The following is a 26,509-nucleotide window of genomic DNA, read 5'->3' on the forward strand; positions in this document are numbered from 1 at the left end:
GCGGGTACTATTTAATGATGCTGCCAGTTGAGGACTTGTGAGGCGTCTGTTTCTCAAACTAGAGACTCTAATGTACTTGTCCTCTTTCTCAGTTGTGCACCGGGGCCTCCCACTCCTCTTTCCATTCTGGTGAGAGCCATTCTGCGCTATTCTGTGAAGGGAGTAGTACACAGCTTGAATGAGGTCTTCAGTTTCTTGGCAATTTCTCGCATGGAATAGCCTTAATTTCCCCCGAACAAGAATAGACTGACGAGTTTCAGAAGAAAGTTCTCTGTTTCTGGCCATTTTGAGCCTGTAATCGAACCTACAAATGCTGATGCTCCAGATACTCAACTAGTCTAAGGAAGGCCAGTTTTATTGCTTCTTTAACTTCTTATGGCTTGGGGGCAATATTTCGACGTCTGGATAAGAAGCGTGCACAAAGTAAACTGCCTGTTACTCAGGCCCAGAAGCTAGGATATGCATATTGGTAGATTTGTATAGAAAACACTCTAAAGTTTCCAAAACTGTTAAAATAATGTCTGTGAGTATAACAGAACTGATATGGCAGAGGAAAATTCATCCGGGAAGTGGAATGTTCAATTGAATGTCTATACAGTGTCTAATGGGTTAGGACCCAGATTGCAGTTCCACTAGATGTCATCAGTCTTTAGACATTGTTTCAGGCTTGTTTTCTGAAAAATTAAGAAGAATGAGACCTTTTTGTCAGTGGACTGAGGAAGAATGCAGAGCTGGTTAGCGCACATGACCGATTCCTTTCTATTGAATACGCTATTGTCCGGTTTAAATATTATCGATTATTTCGACAATTGACAACCTGAGGATTAATTATAACCATCATTTGACATGTTTCGACAAACTTTACCTGTACTATTAGGATGTATTCGTCTGCATGTTTTGACTGCCTTGGAGCCAGTGGATTACTGAACAAAACGTGACTTTATCGAGCAAAACGAGCATCTATTGTGTAGCTGGGACTCTTGTGACTGCAACCATATGAAGATCTTCAAAGTTAAGTGATTAATTTTATTGCTATTTCTGACTTTTGTAATTCCTTTACTTGGTTGTAAATTTTTTATATTTTTTTCCTTTACTTACATTTACTTTTTTTTATTTTTAATGACGGCCTAGGAACAGTGTGTTAACTAGGGGGGCAGAACGACAGATTTTTACCTTGTCAGCTCGGGGATAAATCTTGTGACCTTTCGGTTACAAGTCCAACGCTCTAACCACTAGGCTACCTGCCGCCCCAAGTTTATAATTTTAAAAGGCTAATTGATCATTAGAAAACACCTTTGCAATTATGTTAGCACAGTTAAAAACTGTTGTTCTGATTAACCTTTCTGACGCAGGTGTTCCGCTAGCGACCCACCTCGACAACATCCTGTGAAATTGCAGAGTGCTAATTCAAAATACAGAAATAGTAATCATAAACATTCATAAAAAATACAAGTGTTATACATCGGCTTAAAGGTTAACTTCTTGTTAATCCAGCCGCTTTATCAGATTTCAAAAAGGCTTTACGGCGAAAGCATACCATGCAATTATCTGAGGACAGCGACCCGCTTACCAGATGCTAGAATATGCATTTAATTGACAGCTTAGGATAGAAAACTCTAAAGTTTCCAAAACTGTAAAATATTGTCTGTGAGTATAACAGAACTGATATTACAGGCGAAAGCCTGGGGAAAATCCAATCAGGAAGTGACTCTTATTTTGAAACCGCTGTGTTCCTATGCATCCCTATTGACCATTGAAAGGGATATCAACCAGATTCATTTTTCTATGGCTTCCCTAAGGTGTCTACAGCCTTTAGACGTAGTTTCAGGCCTTTATTTTAAAGAATGAGCGTGAATGACCACATTACGTAAGTGGTCAAGTGGGGGCTCTCAGAGTGATTCTTGCGCAAAAGAGAGAGGCATTGTTCCTCCCGGCCCTAGTGAAAAGCCAACTATCCCGGTTGATATATTATCGAATAGATATTTGAAAAACACCTTGAGGATTGATTATCAAAAACGTTTGCCATGTTTCTGTCGACATTATGGATATAATTTGGAATTTTTGTCTGCGTTGTCGTGACCTCATCCCGTCAGTTGAGGATGCCTGGTCTTTCTTTAAAAGTAACTTCCTCACCATTTTAGATAAGCATGCTCCGTTCAAAAAATGCAGAACTAAGAACAGATATAGCCCCTGGTTCACTCCAGACCTGACTGCCCTCGACCAGCACAAAAACATCCTGTGGCGGACTGCAATAACATCGAATAGTCCCCGCGATATGCAACTGTTCAGGGAAGTCAGGAACCAATACACACAGTCAGTCAGGAAAGCTAAAGCCAACTTCTTCAGGCAGAAGTTTGCATCCAGTAGCTCCAACTCCAAAAAGTTCTGGGACAGGAGAACAAGAGAACCTCCTCCCAGCTGCCCACTGCACTGAGGCTAGGTAACACGGTCACCACCGATAAATCCATGATTATCGAAAACTTCAACAAGCATTTCTCAACGGCTGGCCATGCCTTCCGCCTGGCTACTCCAACCTCGGCCAACAGCTCCCCCCCCCCCCCCCCCCCCCGCAGCTACTCGCCCAAGCCTCTCCCGGTTCTCCTTTACCCAAATCCAGATAGCAGATGTTCTGAAAGAGCTGCAAAACCTGGACCCGTACAAATCAGCTGGGCTTGACAATCTGGACCCTCTATTCCTGAAACTATCCACTGCCATTGTCGCAACCCCTATTACCAGCCTGTTCAACCTCTCTTTCATATCGTCTGAGATCCCCAAGGATTGGAAAGCTGCCGCAGTCATCCCCCTCTTCAAAGGGGGCGACACCCTGGACCCAAACTGTTACAGACCTATATCCATCCTGCCCTGCCTATCTAAGGTCTTCGAAAGCCAAGTCAACAAACAGGTCACTGACCATCTCGAATCCCACCGTACCTTCTCCGCTGTGCAATCTGGTTTCCGAGCCGGTCACGGGTGTACCTCAGCCACGCTCAAGGTACTAAACGATATCAAAACCGCCATCGATAAAAGACAGTACTGTGCAGCCGTCTTCATAGACCTTGCCAAGGCTTTCGACTCTGTCAATCACCGTATTCTTATCGGCAGACTCAGTAGCCTCGGTTTTTCGGATGACTGCCTTGCCTGGTTCACCAATTACTTTGCAGACAGAGTTCAGTGTGTCAAATCGGAGGGCATGCTGTCTGGTCCTCTGGCAGTCTCTATGGGGGTGCCACAGGATTCAATTCTCGGGCCGACTCTTTTCTCTGTATATATCAATGATGTTTCTCATGCTGCGGGCGATTCCCTGATCCACCTCTACGCAGACGACACCATTCTATATACTTCCGGCCCGTCCTTGGACACTGTGCTATCTAACCTCCAAACGAGCTTCAATGCCATACAGCACTCCTTCCGTGGCCTCCAACTGCTCTTAAACGCTAGTAAAACCAAATGCATGCTTTTCAACCATTCGCTGCCTGCACCCGCACGCCTGACCAGCATCACCACCCTAGATGGTTCCGACCTTGAATATGTGGACATCTATAAGTACCTAGGTGTCTGGCTAGACTCTAAACTCTCCTTCCAGACCCATATCAAACATCTCCAATCGAAAATCAAATCAAGAGTTGGCTTTCTATTCCGCAACAAAGCCTCCTTCACTCACGCCGCCAAACTTACCCTAGTAAAACTGACTATCCTACCGATCCTCGACTTCGGCGATGTCATCTACAAAATTGCTTCCAACACTCTACTCAGCAAACTGGATGCAGTTTATCACAGTGCCATCCGTTTTGTCACTAAAGCACCTTATACCACCCACCACTGCGACTTGTATGCTCTAGTCGGCTGGCCCTCGCTACATATTCGTCTCCAGACCCACTGGCTCCAGGTCATCTACAAGTCCATGCTAGGTAAAGCTCCGCCTTATCTCAGTTCACTGGTTACGATGGCAACACCCATCCGTAGCACGCTCTCCAGCAGGTGTATCTCACTGATCATCACTAAAGCCAACACCTCATTTGGCCGCCTTTCGTTCCAGTTCTCTGCTGCCTGTGACTGGAACGAATTGCAAAAATCGCTGAAGTTGGAGACTTTTATCTCCCTCACCAACTTCAAACATCTGCTATCTGAGCAGCTAACCGATCGCTGCAGCTGTACATAGTCTACTGGTAAATAGCCCACCCATTTTCACCTACCTCATCCCCATACTGTTTTTATTTATTTATTTTTCTGCTCTTTTGCACACCAATATCTCTACCTGTACATAACCATCTGATCATTTATCATTTATCACTCTATTGTTTACTCCATGTGTAACTCTGTGTTGTCTGTTCACACTGCTATGCCTTATCTTGGCCAGGTCGCAGTTGCAAATGAGAACTTGTTCTCAACTAGCCTACCTGTTTAAATAAAGGTGAAATAAAAAATAAATAAAAAAACCTCTATTTCCGGTGGATTCCTGGGCACAACGCACCAAACTAACGGAGGTATTTGGAAATAAAAAATATATTTATGGAACAAAAGGAACATTTGCTGTCTAACTGGGAGTCTCGTGAGTGAAAACATCCGAAGATCATCAAAGGTAAACGGTTAATTTGACTGCTTTTCTGATTTTCGTGACCAAGCTTCCTGATGCTAAGTGGAAATAATGCTATGCTAGGCTATCGATAAACTTACACATACGCTTGTATTGCTTTCGCTGTAAAGCATAATTTCAAAATCTGAGACGACAGGGTGATTAACAAAAGGCTAAGCTGTGTTTCAAAATATTTCACTTGTGATTTCATGAATATGAATATTTTCTAGTAATATTTTTTGACTGTTGCTCTATGCTATTCAGCGGTTGCTTATGACAATTCTCCCGGAAGGGGTAGGGAGGGGTAGTCGCTAAGAGTTAAATAAAGAAGAAATAAAAACAATTAGCTAACACAATGTGCGATTGGAAAACAGGAGTAATGGTTGTTGATAATGGGCCTCTGTACACCTACATAGATATTCCACAAAAAATCAGTCGATTCCAGCTACAATAGTCATTTACAATATCTACACTGTATTTCTGATCAATTTGATGTTATATTAATGGACAAAAAAAATGTCCTTCTCTTTCAAAAACAGGGAAGTGACAAAAAACTTTTGAACGGTAGTGTATATAAATATGTACTGTACAGTTGAAGTTGAAAGTTTAGATATACTTTAGCCGACTACGTTTAAACTCAGTTTTCCACAATTCCTGACATTTAATCCAAGTAAACATGTGCTCTTTTAGGACAGTTAGGATCACCATTTTATGTTAAGAATGTGAAATGTCAGAATAATAGTAGAGAGAATTATTTATTTCAGCTTTTATTTCTTTCAGTACATTCCCAGTGGGTCAGAAGTTTACATACACTCAATTAGTATTTGGTAGCATTGCCTTTAAATTGTTAAACTTGAGTCAAACTTTTCGGGTAGCCTTCCACAAGCTTTCCACAATAACTTTGGTGAATTTTGGCCCATTCATCCAGACAGAGCTGGTGTAACTCAGTCAGGTTTGTAGGCCTCCTCGCTCGCACACACATTTTAAGTTCTGCCCACAACTTTTCTATGGGATTGAAGTCAGGCCACTCCAATACCTTGACTTTGTTGTCCTTAAGCCATTTTGCCGCAACTTTGGAAGTATAATTGGGGTCATTGTCCATTTGGAAGACCCATTTGCGACCAAGCTTTAACTTTCTGACTGATGTCTTGAGATGTTGCTTCAATATATCCAAATAATTTTCCTACCTCATGATGCCATCTATTTTGTGAAGTGCACCAGTCCCTCCTGCAGCAAAGCACGACATGATACTGCCACCCCGTGCTTCACGGTTGCGATGGTGTTCTTTGGTTTGAAAGCCTCCCCCTTTCTCCTCCAAACATAAGGATGGTCATTATGTTCAAACATTTCTAATTCGATTCATCAGACAAGAGGACATTTCTCCAAAAAGTATGATCTTTGTCCCCATGTGCATTTGCAGACCTAGTCTGGCTTTTAAATGGCGGTTTTGGAGCAGTGGCTTTTTCCTTGCTGAGCGGCCTTTCAGGTTATGTTGATATAGGACTCGTTTTACTGTGGATATAGATACTTTTGTACCTGTTTCCTCCAGCATCTTTACAAGGTCCTTTGCTGTTGTTCTGGGATTGATTTGCACATTTCGCACCAAAGCACATTCATCTCTAGGAGACAGAACGCATCTCCTTCCTGAGCGGTATGACGGCTGCGTGGTCCCATGGTGTTTATACTTGCATATTGTTGTTTGTACAGATTAACGTGGTAACTTCAGGCGTTTAGAAATTGCTCCCAAGGATGAACCAGACTTGTGGAGGCGTACAATTTTTTTCTGAGGTCTTGGCTGATTTCTTTTGATTGTCCCATGATGTCAAGCAAAAAGGCACTGCGTTTGAAGGTAGGCCTTGTAATACATCCACAGGTACACCTCTGGTGGACTCAAATGATGTCAATTGGGCTATTAGAAGCTTCTGAAGCCATGACATCATTTTCTGGAATTTTCCAAGCTGTTTAAAGGCACAGTCAACTTAGTGTATGTAAACTTCTGACCCACTAGAATTGTGATACAGTAAACTGTCTGTAAACAGTTGTTGGTAAAATGACTAATGAGTAGATGTCCTAACCGACTTGCCAAAACTATAGTTTGTTGGTTGAAAAACAAGTTTTTACGACTCCAAACTAAGTGTATGTAAACTTCCGACTTCAACTGTGTATATATATACATACACACATTTATATACATACACATACATACAGTGTACATACACATATAAACACATACATATACACATACATACATATGAATACATATACATATCTTTGTATCTTTGTGAGAGGCAGAGTAGGTGAACAGATGAACTCCGCATGTGTGGTTCCCACTGTGAAGTATGGAGGAGGAGGTGTGATGGTGTGGGGGTGCTTTGCTGGTGACACTTAAGCAGCATGGCTACCAAAGCATTCTGCAGCGATAAGTCATCCCATCTGGCTTGCGATTAGTGGGACTACCATTTGTTTTTCAATAGGACAATGACTCAACACACCTCCAGGCTGTGTAAGGGCTATTTGACCAAGAAGGAGAGTGATGGAGTGCTGCATCAGATGATCTGGCCTCCACAATCACCCAACCTCAATCCAATTGAGATGGTTTGGGATGAGTTGGACATGCTGAGGGACTGAAAAGCAGCCAACAAGTGCCCGGCATATGTGGGAACTCCTGGAAATGAGGGAACTCCTATTGGAAAAGCGTTCCAGGTGAAGCTGTTTGAGAGAATTCCAAGAGTGTGCAGAGCTGTCATCAAGGCAAAGGGTGGCTACTTTGAAGAATCTAAAATATAAAATGTGTTTTGATTTGTTTAACACTTTTTTGATTACTACAGGATTCCATATCTGTCATTTCATAGTTTTGATGTCTTCACTATTATTCTACAATGTAGAAAATAGTAAGAATAAAGAAAAACCCTTGAAAGAGTAGATGTTTCCAAACTTTTGACTGGTACTGTACATCAAACACATGGTTTGTCCATATTGTTGCTGCTACCATCTCTTATTACCGTTTCACCTGTCTTTGTGCTTGTCTCCAACCCCTCCAGGTGTCGGCCATCTTCCCCATTATCCCCAGTGTATTTATACCTGTGTTCTTTGTTTGTCTGTGGCCAGTTCGTCTTGTCTTATCAGGTCCTCCCTGCTTCCTCAAGTTCTGTTTCCTAGTTTCCCCGGTTCTGACCATTCTGCCTGCCCTGATCCCGAGCCTGCCTGCCGTTCTGTACTTGTCTGACTCTGACCCGTTTACGAAACTCTGCCTGTCCTGACCCCAAGCCTGGCCTCTGTACCTGATTGACTCTGCCCTGGATTGCGGACCTCTGACTGCCTTTGATCTATATTTTGCCTGGCTCCTGTTTGGGTCAATAAACATCTGTGACTCTAGCTGTCTGCATCTGGTTCTTATCCTGAGTTCTGATAGATGTATAGCACACTGAGAGACAACAATAGGAAACCAGATGTAGAGGACGCTATGGGACAACAATAAGTCACCAGATTTGTCAACTCTCTCTCAATCTTCTCCTTTCAGTTGGTCTCTCCTTTCTCTTGTCCTCTTCATATCCTGTCCTCGCATCACTCTGAGTTTCATCTCACCTCCAGCTCTCCAACTTTCCTTCCCACTCACTATCTCTGTCTCTATCTTCCTCCTTCCCCTCTCTACTCCCCCCTCTGTGTGTGTGTGTGTGTGTCTGTCGTGCAGAGTAAATGAGTACTTTAGAGAGCTGACATTTGGGAAGGTAGAGAGCCTGAGGGGTTCAGCTCACTGTGGCCTTTTAGTGACGCCCCCATCCTGAGTACTGATAGGTGTGTGTGTGTGTGTGTGTGTGTGTGTGTGTGTGTGTGTGTGTGTGTGTGTGTGTGTGTGTGTGTGTGTGTGTGTGTGTGTGTGTGTGTGTGTGTGTTTGTGTGTGTCACCTACTCTGGTAGTGGCGTGCATCTGTCTATGCATTAAGATACGTGTCAGTGTGTGTGTCAAATTACATGTTGCAGACTAACAGTGAAATGCGTACTTACGGGCCTTTCCCAACAATGCAGAGAGAAAGACAATAGAGAAATAATAGAAAAGTAAAACACATAATACTGAAATACACAATGAGCAACAATACCGTGGCTATATACACGGGGTACCAGTACCAAGTCAATGTGCAGGGGTACGAGGTAATTGAGGTAGATATGTACCGATAACTAGGAATAAAGTGACAGATAATGAACTGTAGCAGCTGTGCATGTGATGAGTCAAAAACGTTAGTGCAAAATAGGTTTAGTGTGTGTTTCTGTGTTTCCTACCCTGGTAGTGGTGCTGTCTCCACATGAAGATTCTGCTCCAGTGGGAGAGGTCTTCAGAGACGATGGGCAGCCTGTTCCTCCAACTCTTCACCACAGTCTTCACATTGTGGACGCTGGTGTTACGGCCCAGGTTAGCTTATGAGGATTTTGCAGGAATTGAGGAATAGGGAGGGAGAGAGAGAAGGGGCGAAGAAGAATTTAAGAATAGGGAGTGGGAGAGAGAAGGGGTGAAGAAGAATTGAGGAATAGGGAGTGGGAGAGAGAAGGGGTGAAGATGAAAAGGGAGGGGGAGAAAGAAGGGCTGAAGAAGAATTGAAGAATAGGGAGGGGGAAAGAGAAGGGGTGAAGAAGAATAGGGAGGGGAGAGAGAAGGGGTGAAGAAGAATAGGGAGGGGAGAGAGAAGGAGTGAAGAAGAATTGAAGAATAGGGAGTGTGAGAGAGAAGGGGTGAAGAAGAATAGGAGGGGAGAGAGAAGGGGGGAAGAAGATTTGAAGAATAGGGAGGAGGAGAGAGAAGGAGTGAAGAAGAATTGAAGAATAGGGAGTGGGAGAGAGAAGGGGTGAAGAAGAATTGAAGAATAGGGAGGGGAGAGAGAAGGGTGAAGAAGAATTGAAGAATAGGGAGGGGAGAGAGAAGGGGTGAAGAAGATTTGAAGAATAGGCAGGAGAGAGAGAAGGGGTGAAGAAGAATTGAAGAATAGGGAGGGGAGAGAGAAGGGGTGAAAATAATTGAAGAATAGGGAGGAGAGAGAGAAGGGGTGAAGAATAATTGAAGAATAGGGAGGAGAGAGAGAAGGGGTGAAAAATAATAGGGAAGGGAGAGAGAAGGGGTGGAGAAGAATTGAAGAATAGGGAGGGGAGAGAGAAGGGGTGAAGAAGAATTGAAGAATAGGGAGGAGAGAGAGAGAAGGGGTGAAAAGGAATAGGGAGGGGAGAGAGAAGGGGTGGAGAAGAATTTAAGAATAGGGAGGGGCGAGAGAAGGGGTGAAGAAGAATTGAAGAATAGGGAGGGGAGAGAGAAGGGGTGAAGAAGAATTAAAGAATAGGGAGGGGAGAGAGAGAGAAGGGGTGAAGAAGAATTGAAGAATAGGGAGGTGAGAGAGAAGGGGTGAAGGAGAATTGAAGAATAGGGAGGAGAGAGAGAAGGGGTGAAGAAGAATTGAATAATAGGGAGGGGATAGAGAAGGGGTGAAGAAGATTTGAAGAATAGGGAGGAGAGAGAGAAGGGGTGAAGAAGAATTAAAGAATAGGGAGGGGAGAGAGAAGGGGTGAAGAAGAATAGGGAGGAGAGAGAGAAGGGGTGAAGAAGAATTGAAGAATAGGGAGGGGAGAGAGAAGGGGTGAAGAAGAATAGGGAGGGGAGAGAGAAGGGGTGAAGAATAATTGATGAATAGGGAGTGGGAGAGAGAAGGGGTGAAGAAGAATTGAAGAGTAGGGAGGAGAGAGAGAAGGGGTGAAGAAGAATTGAAGAATAGGGAGGAGAGAGAGAAGGGGTGAAGAAGAATAGGGAGGGGAGAGAGAAGGGGTGAAGAAGAATTGAAGAATAGGGAGGGGAGAGAGAAGGGGTGAAGAAGAATAGGGAGGGGAGAGAGAAGGGGTGAAGAAGAATAGGGAGGGGAGAGAGAAGGGGTGAATAAGAATAGGGGGGGAGAGAGAAGGGGTGAAGAAGAATTGAAGATTAGGGAGGGGAGAGAGAAGGGGTGAAGAAGAATAGGGAGGGGAGAGAGAAGGGGTGAAGAAGAATAGGGAGGGGAGAGAGAAGGGGTGAATAAGAATAGGGGGGGAGAGAGAAGGGGTGAAGAAGAATTGAAGATTAGGGAGGGGAGAGAGAAGGGCTGAAGATGAAAGAATGCTGGGTCGAGAACCATGATGACAAGAAACGATTGGGAAAGAGAAAATGTGCCAGGTGGAGAGAGAGGTGGTTAACAGAGAAAAAGAAGAGACTGGTAGAAAAGAGGGAGGGATGGAGAGAAATAAAAGAGGGATGACAGTTGGCAGAGTTTCTGCTCTTTCTCTATGACAGTAGAAAAGGTAGTGTGTCCAGGCCAATTCCAAAGTCATTAGCCCTCTGTACTACAGGCTAACAATGACTATTGGAAAATCTTTATCTGAAATTAGGTCAGAGAAGCCAGCAACTGATAGATGGATCAGACTGTCTTATCAACTATCTACCTTAAGGGAGCGTCATATTAAGGCAAGGGCTGGTGGCAGAGCCATAAAATCATATTACTTTAATGGCTAATCACTTCTTTCAAACATAAATAAAGACCTAAAATAATACACTAGATTGGGTCTCTCCATTCTGAAGGGTCTACACCTGGAAATTAAATGCCATTGAGCTGTTAGAATCTGTGCATGATGATCAATATATATATTTTTTTATATCAACCCATCAATCAACGTGACAATCAATATGGCTGGTGGGAATTCATTGATCGAAAGTCATTGAAAAGTCCTGGATTTTGATGGCTTGATTCTGAATGCAGTTTGAACCCAGTTATTTCCCTGCAGAAAGTCTTTGTTTTAGAGTTTCTCTGGGCTTTATGTGTATGGTACTGGAATAAAGACTTACAAGTGCAGAGTTCACTAACCAGGAAAGAACAGTTACTTTCCTCTGCTTTTATAATGAAATGGACCACACACAAGCAAATGTAACTGTACTCAATTCAAATACCTGCTTTCAAAAGATAAAAGTCCTAAACTTCCCCAAATCAAATCCCCAAGAACAAAATAAATTGGGTGGTACAATATTCTCACAATTATCTGTTAATATCAGCTGATGGCACATTTCTAACCTTAATTTTGGAGTGTCCATTCATCATGTAAATGCAATTTTGGAGCAGGTATTTAATCAAACACTATCTGATGGGGGAAAGCAATTACGGACAGTCTAAACGTATTGCCTCTTCTCCGTCTCTATTTTTCATTCCTCTCACTCACCCTCTCACCTTTCTTCCATTCTATTTCACTCTCCTCTTTCTTTCCATCCCTTCCTCCTCTTTCTTTCCCTCTCTCATAGTCTGTCTCTCTTTCCGTTATCTCCCTGTTTCACTCATGTCTAATCTAAAAGGTTGTTATTTGCCATCCAGGGCAGTGTTTTTCCCCACTTCACTGCCAGAATAGAGACAACTTATCAGTGTCATTCTACAGTAAATTGGCTGGGGTCACTGATGGGCTCTCTTCATTTGGCAGTGATTTAAAATACATTTGTTCCAGCCTTTTATTGTCTCTTGATTCAGACTTCAGAAATATTTGGGTGGTGCTTGTGTGTGTGTCTGCCTCCATCTCTTTCCTGAAGTATTGGTGTGTGTACGTGGGACACGATGTGAGGCAGTCTCCTCCACTCCCACATGGCCAGACTGGAGGATCTCCACCAGCTGTTCTATGAAGTTGGGCTGCTGCTCCTCTGGGTGGCAGATAGCCAGGTAAGCACGGTGCATGTTCACCTTCCACACCATCTCCTTAAGACAGCTCAGCTCCACCTGACAGACAGACAGACACAGGTTACAGACACAGGTTACAGACACGGCAAGGGAAACCCGTTACCCGTGCACACACGTTAGTTACCTTTGAAAACACAAGATGATACACGCACATAACAAGTGTGCATTTGTCAGTATGTGTGTCACTGTGGTGTCACAGCTGTGACAATTTGGACTGCAGTTGTTTGTGTGCATCTCTGAAGTTAATTACTTCATGCCACTGACACAAAGCAGCACTCTAACAGAACACACCAGCCGTTCTAGTCTATGTCCTATTCTATTCATTCTCCTCCTCATTTTTAAAGGCCTTCGTGGGTCATGAATAATCAGCCTGACATGGAGGTGGACAGAGAGACTATATTGATCGGCCCACTGAGTGCATTAACCACAACACTAGCAATATCCCAGGGGGGCCTGCAGTCAAACCTGGGCAACATGATTAGTTGTGTGTTTTCCTCTGTCTGTCGATGAGGAAAAGAATTACAGCGATCGGTCAACATGCAGTTATCACAGACAAGGGGACATGTGATGAATCTCCAGTAGACAGTGGTGGCCTTATCAGAGGCTTTTTAATTCAGAGCTGAGCCCTTCAGTTAGACAGGCTTCCTCTCTGAACCAGGGGGTACCGAAGCTTCACCACAACAAGCCGGCTCTACTCTTCTACCACCGCCACATAACAGATGTTGGGCCAATTACTCACTCACAGACACATAAATATTAGATCTATGCAAAACCATGGAGAAAGGAAAGCAGGAAGAAGAAAGGGAGAGAGAGACACGTAGAGAGAGAACACGGAGAGAGAATGAATAAGAGAGAATGAACAAAAGAGCGAAAGAGGTAGCTAGTTAAATGTTTTTCTAGACAGTTTAATGAGATGTCAGCTCAGGAGATTGGCTCGTTTCCAAGTCTCTTTCAGCAGAAACCAGGAGTATTTGTTATGTGTCAGCTACTATCACATTCCCCCCTATACTCTGCTTTAGAAAACATGAAGCAGATAAATTAACCTCCCTAATGCTGGCCAAACGACATTTTCACAGATTTATGAGCTGTTCTGGAGTAGGGAACTGGATCTCAGCCCAGTGTGTGTGTGTGTGATATGTGTATAACTGTGTCAAGGTGTGTGCATCCCCTACCTGTACCAGTGCTTCCTTTATGGCCCCCCAGTTGGGGACCCTCCAGGCACATTCCAGTACCAGGTGGGGTTGATGTTGCCTTTTGACTGGCCGATCTCAGTCAGAGGCTCCCACTGGTTCAAATTTTCAGAACACCTGCAGAGACAGGGAGGAAAGTTTTTCAAAAGATGTAGTTACACTGAATTTAACTTTCTACACGAGTTACAGGGTAAATCCAGTTATTAAAAAGCAATTACATAGTTATGGCACAGTAACAGTACATACCCCAACCAGCAGCCATGGATGACAGGCAACCTTTATGGAGGAGGTCAGAGACCTGGCTGTGTGGTGCCATGATAACAACCTCTCCCTCAATGTGATTAAGACAAAGGAGATGATTGTGGACTACAGGAAAAGGACGACAGAGCACCATCTCATCGACGGGGCTGCAGTGGAGCAGGTTGAGAGCTTCAAGTTCTTTGGTGCCAACATCACCTGCTCGGCCTCCGACCGCAAGGCATTACAGAGGGTAGTGCGTACGGCCAGTAAATCACTAGGGCAAAGCTTCCTGCCATTCAGGACGTCTATACCAGGCAGTGTCAGAGGAAAGCTCTAAGAATTGTCAAAGTCTCCAGCCACCCCAGTCATAGACTATTCTCTCTGCTACCGCACAGCAAGCGGAGCCGGAGCACCAAATCTAGGTCAAAAAGGCTTCTTAACAGCTTCTACCCCCAAGCCATAAGACTCCTGAACAGCTAATCAAATGCCTACCCAGACTATTTCCATTGTCGTCGCCCCCCCCCCCCCCCCCCCCCCCCCCCCCCCCCCCCCCCCCCCCCCCCCCACACACACTTTACCCTGCTGCTACTCTCTGTTAACTATCACTTTAACTCTAACTGCATGTACATATAACCTCAATTACCTCGACTAACCTGTGCACACACACATTGATTCTGTCCCGGTACCCGGTGTATTTAGCCTCGCTACTGTTATTTTACTACTGCTGTTTAATTATTTTTATTCTTATTTTTTTATAATCTATTTTTTACTTAACATTTATTTTTCTTAAAACTGCATTGTTGGTTAAGGGCTTTTAAGTAAGCATTTCACTGTTGTATTGGGTGCATGTGACAAATAACATTTGATTTGTCTCAGCCTCCAGTATTTATGCTGCAGTAGTTTATGTGTCGAGGGGCTAGGGTCAGTTTGTTATATCTGGAGTACTTCTCCTGTCCTATTCGGCGTCCTGTGTGAATCTAAGTGTGCGTTCTCTAATTCTCTCCTTCTCTCTTTCTTTCTCTCTCTCGGAGGACCTGAGCCCTAGGACCATGCCCCAGGACTACCTGACATGATGACTCCTTGCTGTCCCCAGTCCACCTGGCTGTGCTGCTGCTCCAGTTTCAACTGACCTGAGCCATAGGACCATGCCCCAGGAATACCTGACATGATGACTCCTTGCTGTCCCCAGTCCACCTGACTGTGCTGCTGCTCCAGTTTCAACTATTCTGCCTTATTATAATTCGACCATGCTGGTCATTTATGAACATTTGAACATCTTGGCCATGTTCTGTTATAATCTCCACCCGGCACAGCCAGAAGAGGACTGGCCACCCCACATATGCTCTCTCTAATTCTCTCTTTCTTTCTCTCTCTCGGAGGACCTGAGCCCTAGGACCATGCCCCAGGACTACCTGACATGATGACTCCTTGCTGTCCCCAGTCCACCTGACCGTGCTGCTGCTCCAGTTTCAACTGTTCTGCCTTATTATTATTCGACCATGCTGGTCATTTATGAACATTTGAACATCTTGGCCATGTTCTGTTATAATCTCCACCCGGCACAGCCAGAAGAGGACTGACCACCCCACATAGCCTGGTTCCTCTCTAGGTTTCTTCCTAGGTTTTGGCCTTTCTAGGCAGTTTTTCCTAGCCACCGTGCTTCTACACCTGCATTGCTTGCTGTTTGGGGTTTTAGGCTGGGTTTCTGTACAGCACTTTGAGATATCAGCTGATGTACGAAGGGCTATATAAATACATTTGATTTGATTTGATTTGATTTGTATGTACTCATCTAATAGAACTGAATGTGAACAAGATGTTGTCTGAAAACCTGTACCTGTTGTGGTGGAGTGATGCTCTGCTGTTCGGGCTTGGGCTTGCTGTGCAGGCTGAGGCCCTTCTCAAAGGCCTGCTGTTCCAACATCAGTGTGGAGCGCAGCCACAGTTTGTTAGTCTTCCCCAGGTACTTCAACACACAGGGCCTGATGGGAATAGGAGGCACACACTGGGACATGGCCTCCACGAAGCAGTTGAGGGCACTGGGTGGGCAGTCCCTCTGAGCCTGGTGGCTCCCACTGCACGAGTACGGACTCATCTCACCTGACAGGACCTGGGAGGAGAGGGGGAATGACAGGGAGGAAAGGGAGGAGGAGAAGGATGAAAAGAGGGGAAGGAGAGTCTAGGGTTAGTAAGGCTAGGGACAACTTCCGGTGAAACTGGAGGGCGCGCAATTCAAAGAAATAATCCTAAAAATTATGGATATTAAACATTTAGGTACAAATAAGTGTCTTATATCGGTTGTAAGCATCAATTATTGTTAATCTAACTGCACTGTCCGATGTACAGTAGGCTTTAAAGCGAAATAATGCCATGCGATTGTTTGAGGACGGCACCCTACTTCAAATTATTTTTCCACCGGCACAGGAACCATAAATTCACAAATAGCGATTAAATATTCACTAACATTTTGAAAATCTTCCTCTGATTTGTCATCCAAAGGGTCCCAGCTATAACATGTAGTGTCGTTTTGTTAGATAAAATCCTTCATCCCAAAAAGTCTGTTTAGTTGATGCCATCAATTTGAGTAAACTACTCGTTCAACATGCCAAGATAGGAATCCAAAAATCTACCCCTAAACTTTGTTTCAACAAGTCAAAATACATTTCTATTCAATCCTCACATACTCTAAAATGTAATCAAACTATAATATTTCATACGGAAAGAAGTATGTTCAATAGGAAAGCGATATTAGCAGTTGTGCATTGTCTTCATGGCGTGCGCACACAAATTTCCAGGCAGATGTCCTTGTACTAAAACTCATATTTCTTACTCGTTTTGGAAGAAACAAGCCTGAAACCTTGAACAAAGACTACTGACACCCAGTGGAAGCCATAGTTATTGTATACTGGGAGCTTGATTGAATTATTTCCCTATACGTTCCATTGTAAGAGCACGGGTTCTCAAAAAAGAACAATTCCGGTTGGTTTTTCTTTGGATTTTCTCCTAACATATTGAGTGTTATATTCTCTTACATTATTTTAACATTTCTAAAACGTTCAAAGTGTCTTCTTTCCAATGGTACCACGTATATGCATATCCTGGCTTCAGGGCCGGAGCAACAGGCAGTTTACTTTGGACACGTCAGTCAGGCGAAAATTGAGAAAAAAAGGACCCTAGCCTGAAGAAGTTTTAAGAAGACAGACAGAGAAGAGTGTTTCTAAGGCCAAAAGCATGCAATATAATGTATAAATCAAAGCTAGAGCTGATTGGAAGCCACCATTAACTACCACGGCTTCATCTCAGAGACAGCCTCAGCTACAATAACCACATTAAGATATTTATAACCAGATAATTATCAGCGAAAATATGGAACCTATTTCTGTCTTGACCCCTGTGTGTCTCTGAGCGACAAACATCATCATTAAGACGTCTAGTTCTTTTCCCAATGTGTTCCAGAGTTAAAAACTCAATCACTTCATATCGGGACCTTTAAATGGGCCTCTTAATACTGGAGCCATCTGGTTTGTTCAACTCATTACGTTTTTATCTTCGTCCATATTTTGCATAAATGAATGGTTCCTCATTAAGAAGAAATTACATGTTTTAAAGCAGAATTGCGACAGCCAAGGTCAGGCTGACTGCCTTCTAAACTAATGTCACTGAGGTGTGTGTGTGTGGTGTGTGTGTGTTCTGGTCTGACAAGTCAGACCAGAACCTGTGTCACAGACAATGCCATTAGTTCCTTGGACCTCTATCATGGCGTTACAACCAGGGTTTTGACTTTAACATTACACACTAAATTATAAATAGCTAATCTCAATAAATAGCTAATCTCAATAAATACATAATCTCAATAAATAGCTCATCTCAATAAATAGCTTATCTCAAAGTTGCAGATAAAAACAACATAAACATCCACTGTTATAGAATTACAATTATAACAGTTATTCTATTTCTAGGGATCTGACATGATTCCTTCCATCTAAACGTTCTGGAACGTTGCTCCCTTCTGAACACGCCCCCCATCCCCTACCTGTACCAGTGAGCACACAGTTTTACAGTTCATCGTAGCCTGGCCATTTGGTGCCAACCCTTTAACCTGGTTGACCTGGAAGTACAATACCTGTTGCCGCTTACTGACCTGGCAGTACTTACATGTTGCTGTCGGTCAGACAGGATCTTCCAGAGGTGAGGGAACAGCTGTACCCAGGTCTTCTCGGCCAGGGGGGTGGAGATATGACACAGCTGAACCAGGGCGTTGTCATGACTGTCCTGATCAGGTCAGGTTACAGGAGACCACAACCCTACAGATTATCTCTCAACCCCAACAGAAGAGGAGAGACCCCTCACGCCACCGGTAAATCTTAGGCCACAGACAAATTCCCTTTGTCCTGTTATTATGGAGAACCAGCCTCAGAACATTAAACATGAAATAAAGGGACTTTGGAACAATGGTTTCTGTCAGCCACAATGGTGGTCATGACGATAGATGGAATATGAAAATGTATGTCATTTTTGTTTTGTTATTAAAGGTTAATAGATGATGTTATTACGATAACATTGTAAAGTCAACAGTTTACCTAGTGTATGTTTGATGTTTATACATTGTATGTTTTATGGAAAATATCAAAATCAAAGAGAATGTTTTGGTAAAGATGAAATGTGAAGTTAGTTGTCTAAATTGGATTTGAGTCAAATCTAGACCTTGTGTAAAGGCTTTCCTCCTCTTCATCTGAAGAGGAGAGGCGAGAAGGATCGGAGGACAAATATGCGGCGTGGTAAGTGTTCATGATGTTTATTTTAAAGACATAAACTGAACACTCATACAAAAACAATAAACGTAACGTGAAATGACGAAAACCGAAAACAGTACCGTGTGGTGTAAAACACAGACACGAAACAAACACCCACAAACAAACAGTGAAACCCAGGCTACCTATGATTCTCAATCAGAGACAACTAATGACACCTGCCTCTGATTGAGAACCATACTAGGCCGAAACATAGTAATCCAAAAATCATAGAAAAACAAACATAGACTGCCCACCCCAACTCACACCCTGACCATACTAAATAAATACAAAACAAAGGAAATAAGGGTCAGAATGTGACACCTTGCCTCTTAACTAGGTACGCCCAGAGAATTGCCCTAAAGGCGGTTATGCCCACTTCTGACACGAGGGTATAAAACCTGTGAGTAAAGAATTTACAGAGGAGACTAAGTGACCCAAGCTGCAGCCGAGGTCTAAAAAGTAAACGAACCCAAAACGCAACACAAGTAATACAATAAATATTTTTCTACCCATGCTACTGATGAGTAGCTGTGTCTAAGCGGGTGAATTCAAGCTGGACCACCTAACCTCCACTCTCCATCGAATCGTGGTATCTACACTGTTTCATTCCTACGCTGTGAGCTCTGAGCTACAGAGCTGTCTGTCCTCAGAAGAGCCCTTCCAGAGCAAGGGTGAGGGAACAGACTCCTAAACCAAAAGGACACTGACATCGTGAGGATGACCAGAGAGGTGCGCCGGAGATGTGCGTCATTGAGCAGCCTGAACGGTCCACGCGGAGAATCCACAGAGACCTTCCCCACGTAACTACATAATTATATTCTGACCCATATGAGTGGCAGTTTGGGGCAAGGCTAGGGTTAGAATAGCATAGCTGACAAATTCACCCAAATGTATATTCCTCTCGTGTACTTTCTCTTTTTCTCTCTCTTTTAAATTCCCATTTTGGGTAAAACACACGCGTGTGTTGGCCCGTTATACTAAATTCTAATCAATAGCCTAGAATGTGTTTGTGTATCTTTTATCATCATTCTAGCTTTCTAGTAAATAAATACTCAACTAAGATTGGTGTGGTACGAACTCATTGGTGAGACCCGGGTCCGTGCAGATTCCCGGATTATGCGACATTCAGAACGAGATTATAGAGGTAACTGATTAATTAGCGGCTGTTGTAAAATCAATTTTCTGATATTCTTTAATTTGGGAAATAGAAACTCAATAAAAACGTGTTTTCCCATGGTGCCCCAGGTTAATGAGTTAATAATTGCTTGATTCAGTTAATCACGCAATTAGAAACTTTTAATCATTCGATGAGCAACAGTCGTCACATTAACTAATACAACGTCACGACAGCGTTCAGCAATGCCCCAGTCTGACACACGCACGCACGCACACACACACACACACACACACACACACACACACACACACACACACACACACACACACACACATGCACACACACACACACACACACACAACAAGTCAAAAGGTCCAATGCAGCAGTTTTTATCGCAATGTTAAATCATTTCTGGGTAACAATTAAGTACCTTACTGTGATTGTTTTCAATTCAAATGTTAAAAAAGAAACACAGATTACTTCTTAGCAAAGAGCCATTTCTCAAGCAATAATTTTACTAGGACCATCTGGGAGGGGTCTGAGTGTGGAGGGGCTATTATTGGAAGCAAGGTTTGGAACTCTTTCTTATTGGTCTATTAACTAATTTACCGCTTGGTGATATCAACATGCATGCCAAAACTTCATCCCACCAAACCAGGCTGAGATTTCAGACAGTCTTTTCAAACAGCTCTTACACTAAAATGGCATTATCCACAATTATCCAACCTCAGTGTGGAAACAACTGCCAAAATAATGGAAACACCAACATAGTGTCTTAATAGGGTGTTGGGTCACCACGAGCCACAATAGCTTCAATGCACCTTGTGCATAAATTCTACACGTGTCTGGAACTCGACACCATTCTTCCACAATAAATGTTTTGTTGATGGTGGTGGAAAATTCTGTCTCTAGTGCTGCTCCAGAATCTCCCATAAGTGTTCAGTTGGGTTGATATCTGGTGACAGAGAGCCATGATATATGATTTACATCATTTTCATGCTCATCTAACCATTCAGGAACCCCTCGTGCCATGTGGATGTGGGCATAGCCATGGTAGCCAAAAAACTGGCCTGCCCAATTAACATCCTATCATGACCCGAAGCATGACGGGATGTTAATTGCTTAATTATCCCCGGAACCACACCTGTGTGGAAGCAATTGATTGAAACATACTTTGTATCCCTCACACTGCAAATAAATGAAATCTAAGCAAGCCTAAATATTTTATATTGAGTGATAATTCACTTTAATATATATATATATATATATATATATATATATATATATATATATACAGTATATACTGTATATACTATTCTTACCAAGCTAAATTATCTAACATCATTGGCAAGAAAAAACTAGAACTAAAAAAACAATTTCCTTCTTTCCAAGCGTTTCCCTTATTTTACCAGTTAGCTGTATATAAAACACAGGAAAATCGTGTTTAGGACTGCACTGAGCCATTAATTTCTAAAATTAATTGGGAGGGTTGCAGAGGAGAAGAATATGATTTTAACCAACAGGACGAGGGTCGGTGTCATAACTTACCTTGACTTCTCTAAGGGAATCGTGGAACTTGTCTTGGCGGTTGGTGAGCATGGGCAGCTGGTTGCCTGAGTCTTTCTTCGCCTGCTCCTTGGTGTTGGGGATGGCTGTCTGGTCCCCTTAGGCTAGGTCTATATCGATCTCCACATCCTGGAGAACAGGGAGGAGGAGAGAAAAGACGAAGGGTGGGAGAGGGTCGGTGATTTATTGTCATAATGCAAAAGCACTTAGTCTTTCTCCTCGGAGAGATGCACATCATGATGAGATGGGAGAGGAAAACTAAAAATATTGACTGTCATATAAATACTGCTATGAATACAGCATTACATCTGTGTGGAAAACAGTTGGCTTGAGCAGGAAATACAAGTTAACAAAGAGGGAGCAATTGATGTTATTCCTCTCTAAGAAAAAACACATAGAATAGTGTGTCAGTCAACATTCATCTTAGTTTGTGTGTGTGTCCATGTGAACCTTTGACTTCTGTTTGCGTGGCGTCCTCACCTCCTCCTTGGTCTCGCTGTTCTCCCTCTCTCTGGGCTCCTGCTTGATGTTGCCATGGCGAAGGCAGCGCGGTTGTGGCTGTCGGCCAGATTGATGACATTGGTAATGGAGGGCAGCATAGAACCCTGGCAGCTGGTCCCAATGATGCTGTTACGCTCACACACTGCCTGCAGCTGAGAGAGAGAGAGAGAGAGAGAGAGAGAGAGAGAGAGAGAGAGAGAGAGATAGAGAGAGAGAGAGAGAGAGAGAGAGAGAGAGAGAGAGAGGCGATCACAGAAAGCCAGATTAACAGTTTCTTGGGGGCTAAAGAATTATGGAGACACTTCAAGAGAGTCAGAACAGACAAGCTAAATCACATACCACAGTATGAAGTAGGTTTGTGTGCTAAAACAGTACAAATTGTTCAGGTTCAAAGCTGAAGTCAGCAACCTGTTTACAAAAGGCTTAGTCGTAACTGGAATATTCAACAAATCTCCAACTGACATCATGATTCCACCCCTCGTCCCAGTCTGTCTCCTTACCTTGATGTATTGCTTGATCCAGAAGTGGCTGCTCAATGCCTCTCAGTTCTGAAAGCAGCAGACGTAGAGAAGCCTTTCGTAGATACGTCTCTTCATGTACAGGTCAAACCCCTCACAGAATTTAGCCCTGATCAGAGGCTGGGCGCATCACAGACCAGACAGGAAGGCCAGCTCCAACTTTGACATGATGTCACTTCTTGAGAGACTCTCGTCCCTGACTGGACAAAGAGGGTTGAAATGTATTTGTGTTACCATTTGTTATATCTAATGAAAAATGGTTAACAACTGGAACTTGATTCTCTAACACAGTATTTCATGGTAATGCATTTGGGAGCCAGCTCCTTCATAAGAATGAAGATACAGAGTAGCTAAAAGCATCATGGCATCATCATCAATAAATAGAGGACAAGAGGTGATGAAGGTCATTGATGTGAAACAGAATGCAGTTACATCTAAATGTTTAAAAAAGGAACATCTTATCTTTAATGATGGGGATACTCCTGGTGGAATAGTAAACCGGTTAACAGCCTACATTAGATGCTGTGTAATAACCTTGACAATCATTTCTAGATCATTCCACAACCCTGGTGAATGGGCCTCAAGAGTACTATTTAAAAGAACAGAGAGGAACAGAAACATCTCTCAGCAGTGAGTGTATTATATTAAAGCTACTAAATCATCACTTATTCAGAGACATGGTTGTGGAGCAGCTGCTCTGTCATTCTGTCATCTTTATGTGATGTGGACAGTGATGTGTCAATCATGGTTTTACTGCTTGTTTAAAGTCATGTGACTTACAGAACAGATGTCTGTGAACAGGCAGACTGGGTATGGGGATGGGGTAAGTTTTAAGGACTGAAGGAGAGGGACAGGGGAGTGGTGTGTGTGTGTTTAAAGGGCCAGACGGGATGAAAAGCAGTGGGCTGAGGAGTCAGTCGCCTTTCGCTTGGCTGCCACCCTCCCTCACCCCCATCTCTCCCTCAAACCATAAGTCTTGTCACTGGAAGACCCCCAAACTCAACCCCCATCATTCTCTCCACCCAATACCCACCACTCTCTTTCTCCCCCTCCCTCTCGATAGATGAATGGTGTGGCAGTGACCTGGCATACTCCACCCCCCCTTCTTTCTCTCAACCCACATCTCCTCCTTTCCCTCTCCCTTCCCCTCGATGGATGAAGAAGCGTAATGGCGCCCAGCATACTTGCCGTGCATACTGGTCCAGGTGATTAATGGGGATAATTACCTATAGACGTAATTAACGAGGGCCAGGAGCTGGGCGTTTAACTCAAGGTCATAAGGGAAACGTTTCTCAATATAGGTCATCATCTTCTCCAGCAGAATGGACTTCTCACAAAGATGGGCATCCGTGGGAGAGAGGGAATGAGCGAGATGTAGGAGAGGAGAGAGGGAGAGAGAGCAGATTGATTCAGTTAATTTATCTTTAGAGCATCTGGAGGGGGGAGTGTGAAGCACCTTTGGTCCTGCCCCCTCATTCTGTCTCTCTGCTGGACTCTACTCTGAATAAATGCCTAAACAGAGCAAAGACAGCTGTGTAGGTTTGTGCTTCCTGGTTTCCAGGTTGCTTTGCTGGCTAGTTGTTCTTCCACAGATCATTAGCAGAGTAAGTCCTGGGTTGTTCTTCACCCACTCCTCCAAGATCTTGACGATGGTGCGGAGGATCTTGGCGTCGGGTGACTTCTCGATGAGCAACGTGAGGATGACCTGGATGAAGTTCTTCCTCATCTCCATGGACATGATGGACAAATCACTATTCACCAGGTCCAACATTAGGTCCACACTCCAGTCCAGTTGGTGGTGGTAATGCACCTTAAAGTTGGTTGCCAACCGCCATATAAAGTCCAAAGAAGAAGAAGCCTGAAGGAGGAGAGATTACTAGAAACAAACTCGGTTTACCCTTTTATATTTGGTTTAATTGTCGGAGTAGAGGACCCTGTGCATTTCAGGTAAAGTAACAACCCAATGTTTACATCCCAGGACAAATTACCGTAGCTAACAACAGCAAGCTAGCTAGCTAAATTGCCATAAATGTTTAATGCTTTTCGACCTGTCCCCAAATCAATATAGTTAGTTCAGAGTTTGTTTTGATATTTCAACCTGCGTGTCCTGATTGCATCTGGTATGGATGGACAAAATCAACACGCGTGTGCCCGGTCTAGAAAGCATGTAAGGCAAGCTTAGGTTTTTTAAATACGTTTTAATAAGGGAGGGAGAAATATTTGCTTGTGTCCGACATACGCTGGCGGCTTTGATTGACGGGTGCCTTTACAGCGGTGTGCGTGTGAGTTAGCTGATTCTCTCTATAGGCCTATATGTCCATTCAGAAAGTTTCCTAAAGTAGCCTGTCTGGACTCAATCTCTTTAATAAGAATCAAATGCTCCTGTCATGATTTAATCTTATAAAAGGCCTATTGTCAGTAGTGTAGGCTACATTCTTTCTGTCATTACGGCGTATTCTCTTTGAAGAACAAATGCCAATACCATCGAATGACCGCAACAGCAGGGTTTGTAACATCATGCAAATATTTTGGGAAAGTGGCAGAAAATCCATCGGACTTTGTTTGAATGTTTTTCCCGTCAAAATAGGATCTTTATTCAGTGTTTTTCTATGCAGAAAAGCCAACAGACAAGCACAAGGTAGGCATATCTATATTTGGACTCTGTTAATGTTGTGTCAATACATAAATGCGACAGATCCTCTCCAACTGGCATTTCTTAATATGTTGATTCATATTTATAAGTAATAACCTGAAAGATAATAACAAAATGCGATGATAATACTGAATTGTAATAGCTTATTTCAAATAGGTTTTATTAAGACACATATCCATGTAAACAAATGTAGAAACATAATAACTGACCTCCCCTGAAAAGTTACGTTGGTGACTGTTTACATTGGCCTGGTCAATTACCGTAACCTCCAATTCCAAGTCTGTCACAGCCCTATTCATTTGATATTTTTCCTACAGATCTACATAACCTACTCCACATTTCCGAAGTGAAAGAAAGCTATAGAACCTTTTCCAAATAAAAATTAAATAACTAGATAACTGAAATATCCTAATTGGATACGTCTCAACCCAGTTAATTTTTGGTTGAAGCACCTTTGGAAACCATCACAGCTGTGAGTCATTTTCATAAAGATTTTACCAACTTTACTCTTAGGGCAACATATCCGTTGTTTTTGTATAAATTGGTCAGGACCAGTAAATTTGGTTGGGGATCATTGATGGACAGCAATATTCAAATGTTGTCTCAGACTGAGGTGGGTTTTACTGTAACTTTTTACCTGGGTTTTTCTCCCAACAAACTCCCCATAACAAGATGCTGCCACCTCAAAAAATCTGGATATACAGAATGTTGCCCGAAGAGTGCAAATGTGGTAGAATCTCATTCAAGGGTTTGTCTATATTTTTTCTACTTTCTACATTGTAGAATAATAGTGACAACATCAAAACTATGAAATAACACATATAGAATCATGTAGTAACCAAAATGTGTTAAACAAATTAAGATATATTTTATATTTTAGATTCTTCACAGTAGCCACCCTTTGACTTGATGACAGCTTTACACACGTTTGGCATTCCCTCAACCAGCCTAATGAGGTAGTCACCTGGAATGCTTCTCCAACCGTCTTGAAGGAGTTCCCACATATGCTAAGCACTTGTTGGCTGCATTTCTTTCACTCTGTGGTCCAATTCATCCCAAACCATCTCAATTGGGTTAAGATCAGGTGATTGTGGAGGCCAGGTCATCTGCTGCAGCACTCCATCACTCTCCTTTTTGGTTAAATATCCCTTACACAGCCTGGAGGTGTGTTTTGAGTCATTGTCCTGTTGACAAACAAATGACAGTCCCACTAAGCGCAAACCAGATGATGGGATGGCGTATTACTGCAGAGCGCTGTGGTAGCTAGGCTGGTTAAGTGTGCCTTAGCTAGCAACAATTCTGAATAAATCACTGACAGTGTCACCAGCAAAGCACCCACACACCATCACACCTCCTCCATGCATCACGGTGGGAACCACACATGCAGAGAACATCCATTCACCTACTCTGCATCTCACAAACACATGGCAGGTAGAACCAAATATCTCACATTTGGACTCATCAGACCAAAGGACAGATTTCCACCGGTCTAATGTCCATTGCTCGTGATTCTTGGCCTAAGCAAGTCTCTTCTTGTCACGCACTGACCTTAGAGAGCCTTTTTATTCTCTATTTGGTTGGGTCAGGGTGTGACTTGGGTGGAAAATCTATGTTTCTATTTCTTTGTTGGCCTAGTA

At 43.1% G+C, this 26,509-nt stretch overlaps 1 pseudogene; it reads right to left on the reverse strand.

Moving 5' to 3' along the window:
- Positions 1–26,509, reverse strand: part of LOC139381285 (transformation/transcription domain-associated protein-like) — a 188,171-nt pseudogene that overhangs the window by 105,393 nt on the left and 56,269 nt on the right.

The sequence above is a fragment of the Oncorhynchus clarkii genome, chromosome 23 (genome assembly GCF_045791955.1).
Source record: "Oncorhynchus clarkii lewisi isolate Uvic-CL-2024 chromosome 23, UVic_Ocla_1.0, whole genome shotgun sequence".
Lineage (NCBI taxonomy): Eukaryota > Metazoa > Chordata > Actinopteri > Salmoniformes > Salmonidae > Oncorhynchus > Oncorhynchus clarkii.